General features: G+C 37.4%; 1 long non-coding RNA gene across 1 annotated transcript; it reads left to right on the top strand.

The window, feature by feature from the left end:
* The first annotated feature begins 2,157 nt into the window (after positions 1-2,157).
* On the top strand, positions 2,158-5,478 carry LOC115571235 (uncharacterized). Its single transcript, XR_003981890.1, has 4 exons — positions 2,158-2,271; positions 3,615-3,696; positions 3,869-4,169; positions 4,415-5,478. It is a non-coding gene; the product is annotated as an uncharacterized LOC115571235 (long non-coding RNA).
* Positions 5,479-5,642: the final 164 nt, after the last annotated feature.

Genomic DNA, 5,642 nt, shown 5'->3' with positions numbered 1-5,642 from the left:
CTGCTTCAAGAGCTGTGGTTTATTCACTGAGACTTTATTCAAATCTAAACTGTGCAGACAAAAAAAAACAAGAGCTTCCTGATTTCTACCAAAAATGTATATTTCCTTTATAATAGAACTGTGTTAAAGATATAGAATTAACATTTCTAAAGAGGACTAGACTGAGTTGTGTTTTACATTATCCAAAACGTTTCCAGCCATGTTGAAGGTTCCAGTGCGTTTCATCTGATCGTCTGTATAACTTCAACAACAGGACAGTGGACACTTTATATCTGATGAAGTGTAATGACATCGGATTTAAGCTAATTCAAGGTAAAATGTCTCAGTATGTTAATTCTTCACATATCTTTTATGGACAAAAAATAAATTGAGGAAACAGATGTTTTAACTCATTTCTGTGTCCATGTCAACAGGTTAAACCAGCAAACTGAAAACTACCTATAGACAGTCACATGGACACCATGTCAGCATCTGACTACAGTTTTAATGTCTGTATGTGTAGAAAATATCGCAGACAGGAAGAGAATACACACAACAGGTTTAAGACAGTTCATTTCCTGCGCACACTCAGTTTTCTACTGCGGTCAAGCCAAACGTGGTTCGCGTTTGCTTGGTCAAATCAGCAGCACGTTCTTTTCTAGTGCACGAATCTACTAACATTTACGGTAATCGTACCGAACCCGCTCTGACTGATGGGCAGACTGCAGTCTCACAGTCAGACCCATGAAACATACCAAACTTTTACAGTAATTATTCCCGGTAATAAACTGAAGGTATTACGAAGGTATGCTTCGGGATTTCAAAGTAAAGGACGACGTGAGGGAAAAAAAAAATTTCAAGATTCATATACTGCTGGACTTAATACTTCCTAGACTACCTGCATGCATAATATGAAGTACTTTAACTGTGTACTTTTTGAGTAATCCTGTGCCAGAATCCTTAACAGAGAAAAGAGTAAGGATATTTTGCCCAAAATTGACGCGGAATAAAAAGGTTATTTTCCATAAGTAGTCCAAGATTCATACACTACTGAACTGAGCACTTCCTAGACTACTTGCATGAATAATATGAAGTTCTTTTACTGAGTACTTTTCGAGTAATCATGTGTCAAAATCCTGACCAGATCACAAGAATGAGGATATTTCGCCCAACTTCAATGTGCTTAAAACTACGGAAGCCCTAAATGGCCATGCATTCATACATTTTATTTCCTCCGTTTTCCTGAGATGACGAGATCATTTTCTCGAGATCTCGAGATAACGTAACTTTATTTTCTCGTGATAACGAGTTTATATCATTTGTTTTCCCGGGATAACAGGATAATTTTTGTCGAGATCTCGAGATATCGAAACTTTGTTTTGCCGAGATATAATAAGGTGGTGTGTGTGTGTGTGTGTGTGTGTGTGTGAATGAGTCAGTCAGTCAGTGTAACGACTGTAAATGACCTCTAATGTGATAATTGTTAATAAGAACATATTGTTTTCATTTAGTTCATTTAGCTGTGAACCGAGAACATCTGTGTTCCTGTGAATCGTGTGTGTGCGTGTTTGAAATGTGCCTGCGTGATTTTTGCTGAACGTGATGAAATGATTTACTGTGCACCTGGCTGATAAAGGGTACAAGCTCTTACGGTGTGTCCGAAGATGTGTTATCTCAGGAAAACAAAGTTTCGTTATCACAAGTTCTCGAGAAAATTATTACGTTATCACGGGAAAAAAGAGGAAATAAAATATATGAATGCAGGGCCGTTGAGGGCTTCCGTAAAACGAGCCTGCCATGAGCTCTTTTATGATTATGCCTCATTACTTCATCCAGATGCTTGTGTTTTTCAAGGTACGGGCCACTCAGTTTGACCTCTGACCCCGTCTGCGAACAGATTCACGCTCAACACACCGGTTTACTTTGACAGGAGCACAATAGGAGGAAGTGATTCGGCCCCTGGCCCAAATCGAAAAACAACATTCCTATTACTTTACGCACTGTAGCAAGATCCCACAGGTATTATATAAATCATGCCTTTGTGTACCGGGAATAATTACTGTAAAAGTGTGTTTCATGGGTCTGACTTTGAGACTGCAGTCAAAACGGGTTCATTTCGATTACCGTAAATGTTAATAATTCGCGCACTAGGAAAAAAAGTGTGGCTGATTTGACCAAGCAGACGCGAACCAGGGCTGGCTGGACCGCAGTAGCTCGAGATGACTGTCTGAACCAGCTCGCAGGCGTCGCTTCATTTCTAGGATTTTCTGGAACGCAGCCACAAGAATAAAGGTGAGCAGCAAGAGATACTGATGATGTTTTTAAGTGGCAGAATCGTAGACATAGGGAGCATTCAAAATGGTTTGGGGGGTTCTCCCCGAGAAAATGCTGTGAGATCTGATGCTTATTATTCCTTTTGTAAATTATTTGTTAACCTTAGATTTAGTAGATATGTTAGTAACAAAGATAAAATCCACATACCTAGTGTGGAGTGTTGAAGCAGTTTGCTTTAATGACAGATATCACAGTTATACACGTCTCCTACAACTATCGTCAGTCTGGTGCTCTTATGAACATTACAGCAGGTTTAGATGTGACTGTTCCTCCTGTTCACAGTGACCTTACAGCGATCCCGTCAGAATGGATGGGGGACTTTAGACAACTGTTAGAATAAACAGGATTAATAATTATAGAATGGAAAAGCTCTTTCAATGTACATATGGACGTGTATCAGTTTCCTGTCAGGCTCTGTGGGAGTTGGATCTAGGACCCTCTAAGTGAGGGCCATTGTACCCCGGAAGAAAGTTTTGAACATTTTAAAGTTAAAGGCACTTTAAGAGGAAAATTAAGTAAATAACATGACAATTTACGTGACTACACAGCTCTGGCTATAGTCTTCCACAAGTTATTGTTTTAGTGTGAGCGTTTCCAGCACAAGTTCAGTTTCAGTCTGTTCCATTATAAACAGAAAGAATGATGACACACGGCCTTACAGTAATATTGTGATATTTTCAGGATATATTTTGATACTCGATACATACTCAGTATCTTGAAATCTCCTCAAATTTTTGTTTTAAAAAACCCCTAAAACATTGGTGTCATTACCTGCCATAAAACCTGTGATCACTCAAAGCCCGTACTGGGCATGAAGTCAGTAAAACCAACACAGCACATGATGGACTTTGTTTCCTCCAAGTGTTCAAGAGGCAGAGCTGCAGCATGTAGAAACTGGAGCCCTATAAGGAAGTCATGTACTGTACTGGTGCTTTAAATGACGGATCCCACGCCAATGAGAAATCATTTGCTCTGTTTTGTTTTGTAGTTAATTTCTAAAATGGTAGACTGAGTGACAGAAGAGTGAAGTGGAAAGAAACATGAACAATAAAAACCTTTTATTGAAATGGATGTTTTGTATCCTGCACAGTTTTGTCTTTACATAAGTATGAAAAGACAACAATGACTCCCAAAAATGTCTTTTTCTGAATCGTGATGCTTTTAATTCAACAGTATATAAAACTTTAATTTGAAAAGAAAATGACACAATATCCAAATTTCCTCCAGAAAAGAACTGTGTTAAAGATATAGAGTTTAACATTTGTAATTACATTAACCAAATGTTTCCAACTGTGTTCAAGGTACCTGTGTGTTTCATTTGATTGCCTGTCGCTATAACTTCAGCGAGAGTGTCAGAGAGCAAGGAAAGAAGTAAAACACCAGGTGAGTAAACTTTTAAAACATTCACTCGTCTGTGAACATTTCTGTCTGAGTCACGTTGATAGATTTCCATTGGCAACATGAGCTGTTTAACAATGAAGATGCTCCTGCTGTACTGCAGATATTTATGTATTTAATTTTTCCATGAATACTAATTTTAATTTCCAACTGATAGTTTGACATCCTGTGAACCTGCTGAAGATTAAAAATGACCACACGTGTGCCAGTCAAAAAGTTGCTGAAAAAATGCCTGGATGATCTGACTAAAGAAAAGCTGCAGGAATTTCAGTGGCACTTGATCCAGATTGAGATTGACGGATACCAACCCCTCCCGCAGTCCCATCTGGAGAACGCTACCATAGTGACGACTGTGGATAAACTGGTGGAGGCTTTCGGCGAAGATGATGCTGTGGAGAGGACAGTGGAAACTTTACGTGAGATTAAACGTAATGACCTTGCCTTAAAGCTAGAGCAAGGTAAAATGTCTTAGTATTTTAATTCCTTATATATTTGTATACACAAAAAATACAAAAACAAATGTTTTGTACATTTTTACTTTCACTTTTATGGTGATGTTATGGCAAGCTGAGTCTGATAAAGTTTCACACTGTTATACTCTCGTACTCTTGTAAATACTCTCGTATTTACAGTAGAGTATAACAAATACAAAAACCTCTGGTCATTAAACTCACCAGTGAATTGCTTTCTGTTTGATTTGTAGACTATAACGAGGATGAGGAAGAGGAGGACGAGGAAGAGGACGAGGATTAGAAGGGCCGTGCAGAGAGGACGGTGCTCATAGTTAAAAGGGGCACATGGATCTGGAGATGAAACAATGAATTGATCAGTCAATCAAAAGAAAATTGATTGACAACTGTTTTGGTCGAAGAGTTTTTTGTTTAAGTAATTTTTTTAACCAAAAACACAAAACATTCGTTCGCTGCAGATTAATTTCTTTCTCTTTACGAGGCATATCTGCACTGCTGAAATATCACGATAATACAAGAAATTAAGATAAACAATAAAAGATACACAGTTAAAACTGTGTAAGTTACAAAGTGAACTACTGATGACACAATGATCTCTCTTAAGCAGCTTTATATTAGAATTCTAGATACTTTATTTCTATTGTTACATGCTTTAAACTTCTTATGCCATTATTGTTGTTGTGTCAGCTGAAATCCTGATATCTTGCTTGAAAAAATTATATTACATAGCTGAAATACTGAAAAGCTGTTATATCTGATGTCACATCATTGCACTGTTTTGTTTGCACTGTTAAATTTAGCATTTAGCTCGAAGCACCACTGTGCCTAAATCCAGCCTGACTGGGCTGCTAGCATGACTGCTGACACTTAGTCGTGTTTTTTAATGACCTGAAGAAAACATTTTATATGAACAATCTCAGTTTATCTGTCCATCATCATTTTCTGATGTTTCATGATTTTAGTCTTCATTGTGATATAAGGATATCTTGCATCAAAACTGAGTTAATAGAAGTCCTGGAACACTGTTACAATTGATGTCAGTTCATTTCATGTAAAAGATCAATGTATAATTGTGATCATGTTTGCATGCTGCTGTTAGTATTTAGCTCAAAGAACCACTGTGGCTAAATATTCTAAATGAGGAGACATTTACAAAAAGAATTCATTTAATTCTCAAATCTTTTTGGGTTTCAGGGTGTTTTTGTCTTTTGTTATCAAATCCTAATATCTTGCTTTCATATGATGCCACTTTTTTACAAGATGGGTGTATAATTTACCAATAAAGCCAATCAAAGCATGTTGTTGCAGTTTTCTTTTGTTTAACTGGATTTCATTTTCTCATAAATGAAACTGTTTCAAGAGCTGTGGTTTATTCTGTGAGACCTTATTTAATTTAACGCTGTGCAGACAAAAAACCCACCAGCTTCCTGTTTTCTTCACCGTCTGTAAGGAAGGAAATGA

The sequence above is a fragment of the Sparus aurata genome, chromosome 20, assembly GCF_900880675.1.
Source record: "Sparus aurata chromosome 20, fSpaAur1.1, whole genome shotgun sequence".
In the NCBI taxonomy this organism is placed as follows: domain Eukaryota; kingdom Metazoa; phylum Chordata; class Actinopteri; order Spariformes; family Sparidae; genus Sparus; species Sparus aurata.
Note: the sequence above shows the minus strand (reverse complement) of the source record. Positions and strands in the feature narration are given on the sequence as shown.